The 13,350-nt window shown below is 45.5% G+C and overlaps 3 non-coding genes across 3 annotated transcripts; all 3 read left to right on the forward strand.

Annotated features, from left to right (window-relative positions):
* The first annotated feature begins 779 nt into the window (after positions 1 to 779).
* Positions 780 to 883, forward strand: TRNAN-GUU (transfer RNA asparagine (anticodon GUU)). Its single transcript has 2 exons — positions 780 to 817; positions 848 to 883. It is a non-coding gene; the product is annotated as a tRNA-Asn (tRNA).
* A 7,882-nt stretch (positions 884 to 8,765) lies between these two features.
* Positions 8,766 to 8,838, forward strand: TRNAV-CAC (transfer RNA valine (anticodon CAC)). The gene has a single exon. It is a non-coding gene; the product is annotated as a tRNA-Val (tRNA).
* A 2,192-nt stretch (positions 8,839 to 11,030) lies between these two features.
* Positions 11,031 to 11,134, forward strand: TRNAN-GUU (transfer RNA asparagine (anticodon GUU)). Its single transcript has 2 exons — positions 11,031 to 11,068; positions 11,099 to 11,134. It is a non-coding gene; the product is annotated as a tRNA-Asn (tRNA).
* Positions 11,135 to 13,350: the final 2,216 nt, after the last annotated feature.

Raw genomic sequence — 13,350 nt, forward strand, 5'->3', positions numbered from 1 at the left:
ACTCTCTCTCCGTACATAAGAATGGCGACACCACTTGAGAGTTCCGTGCAGACCTCTCCACTCAAGATTGCTCCTTTCGTTTGGCGTGTCTCTCAAAGGCAGCTTCTGCGGGACTTGTCCTCCAAGACCAGGGGAAGCCTCTGTCCTCGCGAGGAGGCCCCCTTGCCCTTTCAGGAGCCTGAAATCCGTTCTCTTCAGGCTGTAGAGAAGCTTCCAGAGGAGTTTTATTCAGCTCCCCCCGAAGTGCAGGCCAGGCACGTTCTGTGCTAGTAGGAATCCCCCCGGACCGGCTGCCCTCCGGTCTCCTTCCCGGTTGCCTTGGCGGGCAGTGGGGTCTTGGGTCAGCCTGAGCGCTGGAACCGCCTACCTCGCGAAAGGCCCTTCTGGGAAGTGCAGCTGCCCCTTGGCTGTTGCCTGGATCTCTGTGCCCTGCACGGAGCGTAAAGGGTTCTGACAGGACACAAAGGTGACGAATCCTTCCCTGTAGTGAGTGGGAGGATGAGAGGACCAGATGGGAAATGCGTCCAAGGGAGGGGGTGTATTCTCAAGTGCTTGTCAGAATTGTCTGCATGGGTGGCTGCCCTATGATAATAGTGCTTAGTGTTGTCTTTTCCTGACCTCGACCCAGTCTCAGGTCCAGTGGGATCGGCTGCTCTAAACTTTCCGTTTTTCCGAAGCTTTGGAACTGGTACCGTTTTCCTGCGAGAAAGGCGGCACATCCTAGGAATTAGTCAGTGTCTGTCTACTCCATAGAGAGGCCAGGAGAGGGGCGTGCTGCTGTCTCTGTGGCGCAATGGGTTAGCGCGTTCGGCTGTTAATCGAAAGGTTGGTGGTTCGAGCCCACAACATCGAAAGGTTGGTGGTTCGAGCCCACCCAGGGACGGTGGGTAGAGGTTTTAGAACCCATTCAGCGTTTTCCGTGCTGATTACCATTGCAGGTGTTCCATGCTGATTATCCCCTGTACTTCTGCTCCCACAAAGTTTACCGAACTGCAATCGGGGTCCTATCCACCTCACGACTGCTGCCTGTCTTGGGCCACACTCCCCTTCCCAGCTCTATTGTCTGTCGTCTCTATTGGACCCTATACTTGCCTAACTTACGGCCTTCTGAAAGAGATCGAGGAAGCCACGGTCTGGTGGGATAGTCTTTATTCTGCCAAGTCTACAGACTTGGACAAGAAAGTTATATTTTATGTGTCTCAAATTTTTCAGCTGTGAACGTTAGTAATTGTTCTATGAATGATGTTATCGGTGAACTCATCATCATAATTCTCCTCTGCATTTTTTTTTTTGATAAAGGCATTTCTTCCATGGTTGTGTAGTATTTGGTTTCATGGTTTCACGATGACGAATAGGCTGCAACCATCATTATTGTACACACACCTCTGACCACTCGTGCAGGTGTTTCCAGAGCGTAGAGAACTGCAAGTGCAAGTGCTACCTTTAGTGTTTCTGTGCTTCTAATGTTGGTAAATCCTTCAAGTTTGCCCTCCACAGAAGTGGCACTGAATCATATTCCATTTTATTTTCCAGTCTTCCAATGTCCCTTTCTTCATTTACTTGCCAACACAGCAACCTTTCTATACATCTCTCTATGGTAGTCTAACTAATAAAGGGAGCAGTGCCCTCCCGACATAACTAAGGGGAAGGACAACAGGGGGACCCTGTGGGCAGTACACAGAGATATTCTATTGCATACGTTCGAAAGCTCAACATTCAATATTTTTAAAGTCTCCCAATAACTGTAATGGTTTTCTCTGCAGACCTAGTCAACAGGGTCCAGAGAAGACTGCCCAGAGTGACCTCTTTGACAACGTCCTGCCAAGCAACTTATCCAAAGAGAAGAATCTCGCTGATCCCAGAAGTTTTTTCCTTCTCCCCTTTTCTCTTTTATTTATACATTTTGGTTATACTTTTAATTTGATGCAAACAATCTAATGCCTGTCCTTCCTCCTATAAAATGGGGAATTCGCATGGGAATAAGTGTTTCTATGTTATTCCTTGACCGTTTTTTGTTTGTTTTTTGGCTGTGACGATACAAATTAGCCCATCTAAGACACCTCGTGGGAGCCAACAGAATCCTGCCCCCCACAAGTTCGTGCTTCAGACCTGGACCCTTAGAGCTATTGGCTCGTGTTTGCTCTGTTCTGTTCTAGCTCATGTGCAGGAATGGAGCATTTTGGCTTTTTCATACTGTGTGGTTACTGGACACGGATTTTGTCTCTCTCTCTCCCTCTCATTTGTGCATCACTAATTTCTCGTCTCAGTGCGGGATTCTGGTTTTAATTTTAGGAAGTGAACTTCTGGGGATAATCCCTGTTGGGTGGCGGTTGACAGGGATCCAGTCCCTGTTAGGTAGAAGATGACAGCTAATCCGGACCATGAGTCTTTTTTGTCTGATGCTTGTCCTGAGGATTCTGGTGTTTCCTGGTATGAGACACCACAGCAGTGAGAAGCTGTCCACCTCTTGTCTTTCCACTATTTGCTAAAAGCCACGTGGGCCCAGTCAACCCTTGTCAATAACTGCAAAAGTGTAGCAGCTACAATAAGGACGATCTTAATATGCAATGGTTCCCTCATAAGGAACTCAACATTAATAAGGGGGATTAATACAGGAAGAATATGGAATTTTTAGCACGGAATAGGCAGCTTTCTTTCATTGGTATACTCAAGGTTCTAAATAACTGAAAAAATTCAAACCAATGTCCTTCAGGGATGGCAGAAAGCAGAGGAGAGACATAGCATTACAAACAAGCAACAAAGTCAGCAACATGAGCACTTGTGACAACCCTACAAATCAAGATTTAAACCTTCCAGAACTGTAAGCCAGTTCGGTCCTTAATAAAAATGGATGAGGAGCAATGACTTCATGCACAGATACATACCCTGGAGACTCAAAAGCATATCACAGAATTACTCTGAGTTTCATTAATGAGCTTCCTTCAAGGACCTAATGTGGCTTACTTATTTCATTTTGTTTCCCTCACTGTCAGTTGCTGTTAAAACCTATCATTGCCTCTGCTTTCACCTTAAATAATGCCCACTAGTTTGATGAATTTTTTTCCCTTTAAATATATCTTCTCAGAAGCAAAACAATATACTTTCTCTTCCTTGGGAGAGAATAGACAAAGTAGGCCTCTAAAAATTTAAATTAATTAAAAATTAATTCCGCAAGTAATTTCAGGAAAGTAATAATCACTCGTATAAATTCAAAATAAGAAAATTAAGAATTTCTGGGAAGAATGCTTTACTACTTATGCTTTCAATGTGGTATTTATATAAGGAAAAATTTTGTTGTGGAATTGGTGACAAGGAACAATAACAGATTTAGCTGTAGATTAAATTAATGGTCTTGATCCCTCGGAACACCAGTGAGAAACGAAATGAAATGGACTACAAAGATGACCCTTAATACTTTTAAGCAATTTAAATAATTTATACATTTTACATATAATGACATTTAAAATGTTTATGTCATGTCATGTGCTTTTATCGAGGTTACTCAGAAAAATTAGATTGGTTTAATAATTTTGGTCTAAAAACGACTATATATATATTTTCAGATTATGTTCTGATGTGGAAAATAATGGTGGTATAATATACTGTTATGTAAGTCTTGGCTTTATTATGGCTTGAAAATCTGAGTTACGTTGGACTTCCTAAATTTCCTGTACTGGTTGTACTGGTTAAATAAGCAAACGTATCCAATAAGTTTTCAACGACTAAAACTTTAAATTTATGTGTTGAAGTATATTAAATATACTAGTCAAGTACATTAAATATACTAATATCTTTAAAGAGGAATGAAAACTTGTAGTTCTAGAAACCAGACGACTCAATTATTCCACTGACAATTTTTGGTAAATATTTTTAGGCGTCATCTGATATATGATTCCATATATACCAATATATGATTCCAACATTCCCATGTTCCAACATGCGTCAGCTTAAATTACGAGTTCAAGATCTAGAGTTAACTTCAATCCTTTGACTAACAGTAAATTGATTTATTTAACGAATCATCTTTGGTTGCCTGCAAATTCTCTCTGTCTTTGTCCTTCCCGTTTGCCCTAATTTCATGATAGGTCGGTCGACAACAGTGCTTTCGTTGGGGAATGCTGTTGTTTTCTGGCTTCACATATATTTCTATAGTTTGTAGGTTTGTGGCTGGTGCTGTGGCTATTCTTATGTGTTCCCTTGACAAAAGTTCAGTAGAGTGGCTTGTGTTTTCACTGCTCTGACACGTCAGAATCATAACCTTCATGATGCGCACTGCACGGCTTCTGAAACCTTCTCAAAGCGCCTCCTTGCTTCTTGTTACACATTCATTTTTTGCATGGCACTTGCCTTTTATCACAGCAAGCACCAAAATCCAGCTTGGCAAAGAAATGATATCATTGAAAACAATGTAGAATAATCTAATGTTGGCAGGTTTTACTATGTAAATTACACCTCAATGAAGCTTACTTTAAAAAAAAAAAAGGACAAACAAAACCAAATGGTGACAGGATGGAGAGCACTGGAAATTCTTATTCATTTCTGGAAAGGGTATAAAAAAGTTCCACAGGTTGGAAAACAAATTTGGCAGCATCCACTGAGGGTCATACATACACAGTTACATGCTGTGGCCCAGAAATCGTACTTTTAGCTGTGCTATACCTTTGACCTGTGCTCTCCAATGTGATAGGTGCAAGCCACATGTAGCTACTGAACACTTGAAAGTTGCTAGGGCCACAGGTTGTAATGATAATATTTTGATGTAGTAAGTCTCCTAAAACATTAAAATAGATTAAAATAGAAAATTCAAAATTCCTTGTGACAGGTTTGAAAACTAATAAAGGGAAACGTCACTCAGATGAAGTCGGGAGACCAGAAGTGGGAGCTCTCATGGGGTACCACTCAAGTTCAAAGACAGGAAGTATCGTCAATTACAAACCCAAACAGAAGAAGCATCAACAGGAAGAATCATCGATTACAGGCCCCAACAGAAAGACAGGCACGTTGCATCTCCCGCAGGAAATCAGCAACTTGGCAATGAGAAACCGTCATCACCCTGAACTTTCACTTTTCTCCAGTGGACTTGGGTTCAAAACAACCTCCCTCAGCTTCCTCCTCTCTCTCTGTAAAATAAGGTTCCTTCCTCTCCTTTGTTTGTGGGACTTGCCTATGGCTTTTGCTATAGCTTGCTTGTCCTGAATTGCCATTCTTCCGCTATTCCTGAATAAACGCTTTTTGTTGGAAAAAAACAAAAAACAAACCCCCCACCCCAACTTTTGTATATTTTTATTTTCATAAATTTTTAAAATTGATTTTGTGTATTTGTTTTTGGCTGCGTTGGGTCTTCGTTGCTGGGCGAGGGCTTTCTCTAGTTGCAGTGATTGGGGGCTGCTCTTCACTGTGGTGGCTTCTCTTGTTGCGGAGCACGGGCTCTAGGCGGGCAGGCGTCAGTAGTTGTGGCATGAGGGCTCAGTAGTTGTGGCTCACGGGCTCTAGAGCATAGGCTCAGTAGTTGGGGTGCACGGGCTTAGTTGCTCCACAGCATGTGGGATCTTCCCGGACCAGGGCTCGACCCCGTGTCCCCTGCCTTGGCAGGCGGATTCTTAACCAATGCGCAACCAGGGAAACGCTCAAAAGTATTATTTTGAAAGTCAACACTGGCATTATTCTGTTGGAATGGGGTGCTCTAGAAAAATGTGTATGTCCCCCAAAAGTCATAAAAAAATGTTCGTACCATTTCAGAATATCCTCAAGTGGAAACAACTGAAATGTCCAACAGTTCAAAACTACGTGGAGTTATATTCTTACAAGGCATACACACAGAGACAAAGAACTACGTGAAAAATAGGGTTAAATTTCATAGACATAACGTTGAGTGAAAGAAGTCGGACCCATGCCCCTCCATCCCCCCAAACCCAGTGCATGCCCTGTGATTCAATTTATGTGAAAGTAACAGGCAGAGAGGTTGGCAGGGGTATGTGTGTGATTACTCTGAGCTCTTGCATGGGAAGAGTCATGAGGAAGCCTTCTGTGGTCTGGTAATTTTGCATACCTTAGTTATTTAGGTTGCTTTATCAGTTACTCAGGTTGGTGTACACTGGTGATGGTTTGGGAAGTGTACACTCTTTGTACTTTATGCATATTATGCCTCATTGTTTTAAAGTTTAATGCCACTTGGTTATTGGTAAAGTGATGTTGATACTTTTCCTTCTGCTTTGTCCTGGGCTAGGAGGGAAAGTAAGTTCAAAGTAGTTACTGTGATATTTTTGCTGTCCTCAGATTTTTGGCTTCCCTTCACTATCGGATATCTGACTACTTACGCATATGCTGCTCACAACCATTACCTTAAGCTGACATTCCACTGTTAATACTGTGTCAAAGAGAGAACCAAGTGTTCATGACCAAATCTGCTCTTTTAAGAATCAATATGAGTCAAGGAATGTGGGCGGTATAGGAAATTGAGAAATTCTGATGAGGAAAGTAGTTCAATTAGGCTTAACTAACTCACAGGTGCCAAAGGGGGACACTGGCAGGTAGTACACAAAGAATAGCCGCCACATGCATTTCACCACTCAACTCTCAAGAATTTTTGAGCATCCACACATAGCCAAAAGCGTTTACCTGATTAGCTCGGAACTTCACTAGATTAAACCCTCCTGATAAGCTGTTTGATGGCTTTCAGCTATCTGTTCCTCCAGGAAAGGGAAGACTCCCCTTTCTCAGGCTTTGTGTGTGTGTGTGTGTGTGTGTGTGTGTGTTTCCTCTCTTCTCTTTTCTGGCTTTTTTATAAATCCTGCCTTTGTTTAATGACAACATCCTAATAACTGTTTCCCATTTTTATTAGTAACCATGTGAGCTAACTCCTTCAAAATCTCTTTACTACTTGAAGCAAGTCAGAAAGAGAAAAACAAATATCGTATATTAACGCATATATGAGGAACCTAGAAAAATGGTTCAGATGACCCGGTTTGCAGGGCAGAAAGAGAGACACAGATGTAGAGAACAAACATATGGACCCCAACGGGGGGGAAAGCGGCAGAGGGGTTGGTGGTGGTGGGATGCGTTGGGAGATTGGGATTGACATATATACACTAATATATATCAAATAACTATTAAGAACCTGCTGTATTAAAAATATTTTTTTAAATTCAAAAATAATCTCTTTACTACTAATGTTGAAGTATGATTTTCATATTCACATGTGTATACACTATGTTGGTAGCTTTGAAATCTATTCTTGGGTGGAGACTGCCATGGAACGGGAAAGTTTAGGCCTTCAATGGTTGGAAGCTAGGTCCTTCTTAGTCTTTAAAGAGACAGTTTCCAGTTAGTATGTGTTTAACAAACGCATCGTCATTCTCTCTGCGTCTAACGTCGTTGCTTCTCCAATGGTCCTGTTTACTCTTTCTCCTCTTCTTCTTCATTTCATTAATGAGTTTGGGGAGGTTTGTAGGCCTACCTTTCAATCTTCTCTTCCTTTTGATATATTGGAGGTTGAACAAGGAAGGGATGCAAATCTCAGTGAAGTTTTCTCAGTTACCCGTGAGCATGGTGGCCAAGGGGAGGGGCTCTGCAGGCAAACTGCTTGGGTCTGAGTGCTGGCTCTCACTGTCACGGGGGGGGGGGGGGGGGTGGTGGTGGTGAGACCCTGGAAAGGTTAGCTCAGCTTTTCCGTGCCTCAGTGTTCTCATCTGCAACAAGGGGTGGTAAAGTCCTACACTATCTTCCAGGGTTGTTATGTGGACTTAGTAAGTGATTCCACAGTAAAGCACTGAGGAACAGTGCTGGTCACTGAGTAAAGCTCGAGCAAGCTGGTATTATCGTTATTATGAAGTCTTTTATTTCCCCTTCTAACTGTACCACTGCTGACTTTCAACATTCCCCAGAACAAACTGCGATTGTTTAAATGTTTAGCTGACCTCTTCTCCCTCATGTTAGTGACCTGCATCTGGGAAATTGGTTGCTTTGGATGGTGATCGAACTGGTGATCTAAAGGCAGTGGGGGACTGGATCCAGCTTCATCAGATTCTTGGACCTTGGGCAGGCATGACGATCGTTTAGCTCATGGTAGACAATCTCTTGCACATGTTTCTATAGCAAGAGCTTTTCATAGATAGTCAGACATACCTTAAGTATTATAAGAAAAGTGCAAGTATGTACCAGTGACCTGTCTTTGTGGGTGTTGTTGTTGTTTGAAGAAATCAAAGGAAGAAAATAGAATTTACCTGGGAGTTGTAGATTTCCTCCTTCAGGTATGACGGAGTGTTTGTAGCAAGCTAGCATTCACCCTGAAGACGACTCAATCCAGTCTGGATGAAAGCAATTCTGTTTGAAGGCTTTGGAGAAATGCAGCTAGGACCCACAGGATCCGCTCCAGAGAGAGAGAAGCTCACTGGAATGAACCTAATTCTCTACCTTTTCCCCTTAGGCCCAAAGGGCACTTGCCCGAACCCCCGGCTCCCGCGGCTTCTGGGAGCTGAGGAGTCAGCAGCGGGGGCGACCCCTGCACTCGGGGGCATAGCCGTGGATCCGAGGACTCTGCGGTCGGTGCGGGAGCCCGAAGGCCGACTGTGGGAGGCTCGGGGGTCCTCCCTTCGGGCCAGGCGAGGAACCCTGAAAGCAGGGCCTGTCGGAAGCCGCAGTCTCCTTGCCTGAGAGATCTCGGGGCTTCAAGGTTCATTCTGCAGTTTAAAAAGTTGGCGACTAGGATAGTGGTGGCAGGACCTACGGATTTCAGGGATGCGCCACTAAGCGGCAGCACCCGCCGTGTTTCCGTAGTGTAGCGGTTATCACGTTCGCCTCACACGCGAAAGGTCCCCGGTTCGAAACCGGGCGGAAACAAGCGTCCTTCCTTTCTGAAGTTTTTACCTTCCCACTCCAAAAACCAAAACGGGCGAAAGGCAGGGGGTGAGGCGGCGGGCGCAGCCTCAGTTTCCATCCCCAAGGTACAGGCCAGGAGTTCCCTTACTGCCTGAGAGCCTGCTCAGCACCAGGAACCCGCCCGCCTTTCTCTGCTCTGAGGCACCGCGGAGCGCAGGCCACAGCCAGCTAATCCAAGTGGGCAAAGGACAAGGCTGACTTCGGGTCAGTTTTACATCCGGAAATCCCCTCACCTACTAAGCAGGCGCCTAAACCTCTTCCACATGTTCACACGAGTTATGTCTCTGAAAACCAAGGAGTTCATCCCTGTGAAGCACACTTGGCTTTCCCCCACCTCGGCACAGCTACGCAACAGTTTGATCTGCGTGACGCCACAAAAGAGACCGAACCCGACTGTGCACCGGGGACCCGAGCCAAAGACACGGAAATGAACAATGTCAGGCTCCACGAATTGAGCCGGTCGCGGAGGGGAAGGAGCCCGTCGCGGTGCCGTCTCCAGGAGAGCCCCCAGAGCCAGGGCAGAGATCAGGAAGTGGACGGATCCGCCCATCCCCTGCTGACATCCCAGTCGGCACCTGACTCAAGGGAAAAGCGAGGTTCAGAAAGAGAGCAGGACCTTGGCTCGGCAGCACACAGCGCTGAAGCTAGACCAGGACGGACCTTGTGTCCTGTCTCAGGGCCCAAGGCGTCGCCCAAGACTGGAGAGGTGAAGGGCGATGAGCAGCCGGGCAAGGGCTGGGAGCCTTGCACAGCTGCATTCAGCCCTGGGCTTCTGGGAAATCTCCGTTCCTGCTCTCCGGGTCTCTGAAGTTTAGTCTTGACTTTTACAACTTTCACCTGGAGACGCTACGTCGGGGCTCCTCAATGGTTCCCTGGTGGTCTAGTGGCTAGGATTCGGCGCTTTCACCGCTGCGGCCCGGGTTCGATTCCCGGTCAGGGAAGCCTCTGCAAAAGTTTTTTTCTTTTTTTTCCCCTTCAGCGTCTCCACTGGCAGGAGGCTTCCTCTTCCTGCCCCGACCAGAGCTGTGTTTTGCTTCAAGGTTCAGATGCAGAAGAGCTTCTGCACTGAGTCCCCAAATGCCGGCGAGTGCCGGCCTCAGGGTCCTTGACATCGCGCAGGCTGGAGGACGTGAGATGTAATGGACAGCCTGGGCTGGCCGGCTCTCGCCTCGGCTCTTTTCCCCCTGCATGTTACAAACCCGAAGTCTTATTTACCGCGTTTTCATCCCAAGAGAATCGGAGACTCGAGTTCCAAACATTCATTAAGAACCAAAACCAAAGCCCTTTGAAACATACAAGAAAGTTGCAAGAGGAATAACATCGTATATTCTGTACGTAAGTGCACAGTAAACATGTTCCCACGTTGGGTTTCTCACTCTCTCTCCGTACATAAGAATGGCGACACCACTTGAGAGTTCCGTGCAGACCTCTCCACTCAAGATTGCTCCTTTCGTTTGGCGTGTCTCTCAAAGGCAGCTTCTGCGGGACTTGTCCTCCAAGACCAGGGGAAGCCTCTGTCCTCGCGAGGAGGCCCCCTTGCCCTTTCAGGAGCCTGAAATCCGTTCTCTTCAGGCTGTAGAGAAGCTTCCAGAGGAGTTTTATTCAGCTCCCCCCGAAGTGCAGGCCAGGCACGTTCTGTGCTAGTAGGAATCCCCCCGGACCGGCTGCCCTCCGGTCTCCTTCCCGGTTGCCTTGGCGGGCAGTGGGGTCTTGGGTCAGCCTGAGCGCTGGAACCGCCTACCTCGCGAAAGGCCCTTCTGGGAAGTGCAGCTGCCCCTTGGCTGTTGCCTGGATCTCTGTGCCCTGCACGGAGCGTAAAGGGTTCTGACAGGACACAAAGGTGACGAATCCTTCCCTGTAGTGAGTGGGAGGATGAGAGGACCAGATGGGAAATGCGTCCAAGGGAGGGGGTGTATTCTCAAGTGCTTGTCAGAATTGTCTGCATGGGTGGCTGCCCTATGATAATAGTGCTTAGTGTTGTCTTTTCCTGACCTCGACCCAGTCTCAGGTCCAGTGGGATCGGCTGCTCTAAACTTTCCGTTTTTCCGAAGCTTTGGAACTGGTACCGTTTTCCTGCGAGAAAGGCGGCACATCCTAGGAATTAGTCAGTGTCTGTCTACTCCATAGAGAGGCCAGGAGAGGGGCGTGCTGCTGTCTCTGTGGCGCAATGGGTTAGCGCGTTCGGCTGTTAATCGAAAGGTTGGTGGTTCGAGCCCACAACATCGAAAGGTTGGTGGTTCGAGCCCACCCAGGGACGGTGGGTAGAGGTTTTAGAACCCATTCAGCGTTTTCCGTGCTGATTACCATTGCAGGTGTTCCATGCTGATTATCCCCTGTACTTCTGCTCCCACAAAGTTTACCGAACTGCAATCGGGGTCCTATCCACCTCACGACTGCTGCCTGTCTTGGGCCACACTCCCCTTCCCAGCTCTATTGTCTGTCGTCTCTATTGGACCCTATACTTGCCTAACTTACGGCCTTCTGAAAGAGATCGAGGAAGCCACGGTCTGGTGGGATAGTCTTTATTCTGCCAAGTCTACAGACTTGGACAAGAAAGTTATATTTTATGTGTCTCAAATTTTTCAGCTGTGAACGTTAGTAATTGTTCTATGAATGATGTTATCGGTGAACTCATCATCATAATTCTCCTCTGCATTTTTTTTTTGATAAAGGCATTTCTTCCATGGTTGTGTAGTATTTGGTTTCATGGTTTCACGATGACGAATAGGCTGCAACCATCATTATTGTACACACACCTCTGACCACTCGTGCAGGTGTTTCCAGAGCGTAGAGAACTGCAAGTGCAAGTGCTACCTTTAGTGTTTCTGTGCTTCTAATGTTGGTAAATCCTTCAAGTTTGCCCTCCACAGAAGTGGCACTGAATCATATTCCATTTTATTTTCCAGTCTTCCAATGTCCCTTTCTTCATTTACTTGCCAACACAGCAACCTTTCTATACATCTCTCTATGGTAGTCTAACTAATAAAGGGAGCAGTGCCCTCCCGACATAACTAAGGGGAAGGACAACAGGGGGACCCTGTGGGCAGTACACAGAGATATTCTATTGCATACGTTCGAAAGCTCAACATTCAATATTTTTAAAGTCTCCCAATAACTGTAATGGTTTTCTCTGCAGACCTAGTCAACAGGGTCCAGAGAAGACTGCCCAGAGTGACCTCTTTGACAACGTCCTGCCAAGCAACTTATCCAAAGAGAAGAATCTCGCTGATCCCAGAAGTTTTTTCCTTCTCCCCTTTTCTCTTTTATTTATACATTTTGGTTATACTTTTAATTTGATGCAAACAATCTAATGCCTGTCCTTCCTCCTATAAAATGGGGAATTCGCATGGGAATAAGTGTTTCTATGTTATTCCTTGACCGTTTTTTGTTTGTTTTTTGGCTGTGACGATACAAATTAGCCCATCTAAGACACCTCGTGGGAGCCAACAGAATCCTGCCCCCCACAAGTTCGTGCTTCAGACCTGGACCCTTAGAGCTATTGGCTCGTGTTTGCTCTGTTCTGTTCTAGCTCATGTGCAGGAATGGAGCATTTTGGCTTTTTCATACTGTGTGGTTACTGGACACGGATTTTGTCTCTCTCTCTCCCTCTCATTTGTGCATCACTAATTTCTCGTCTCAGTGCGGGATTCTGGTTTTAATTTTAGGAAGTGAACTTCTGGGGATAATCCCTGTTGGGTGGCGGTTGACAGGGATCCAGTCCCTGTTAGGTAGAAGATGACAGCTAATCCGGACCATGAGTCTTTTTTGTCTGATGCTTGTCCTGAGGATTCTGGTGTTTCCTGGTATGAGACACCACAGCAGTGAGAAGCTGTCCACCTCTTGTCTTTCCACTATTTGCTAAAAGCCACGTGGGCCCAGTCAACCCTTGTCAATAACTGCAAAAGTGTAGCAGCTACAATAAGGACGATCTTAATATGCAATGGTTCCCTCATAAGGAACTCAACATTAATAAGGGGGATTAATACAGGAAGAATATGGAATTTTTAGCACGGAATAGGCAGCTTTCTTTCATTGGTATACTCAAGGTTCTAAATAACTGAAAAAATTCAAACCAATGTCCTTCAGGGATGGCAGAAAGCAGAGGAGAGACATAGCATTACAAACAAGCAACAAAGTCAGCAACATGAGCACTTGTGACAACCCTACAAATCAAGATTTAAACCTTCCAGAACTGTAAGCCAGTTCGGTCCTTAATAAAAATGGATGAGGAGCAATGACTTCATGCACAGATACATACCCTGGAGACTCAAAAGCATATCACAGAATTACTCTGAGTTTCATTAATGAGCTTCCTTCAAGGACCTAATGTGGCTTACTTATTTCATTTTGTTTCCCTCACTGTCAGTTGCTGTTAAAACCTATCATTGCCTCTGCTTTCACCTTAAATAATGCCCACTAGTTTGATGAATTTTTTTCCCTTTAAATATATCTTCTCAGAAGCAAAACAATATA

Source organism: Balaenoptera ricei, chromosome 1, assembly GCF_028023285.1.
Source record: "Balaenoptera ricei isolate mBalRic1 chromosome 1, mBalRic1.hap2, whole genome shotgun sequence".
In the NCBI taxonomy this organism is placed as follows: Eukaryota; Metazoa; Chordata; class Mammalia; order Artiodactyla; family Balaenopteridae; genus Balaenoptera; species Balaenoptera ricei.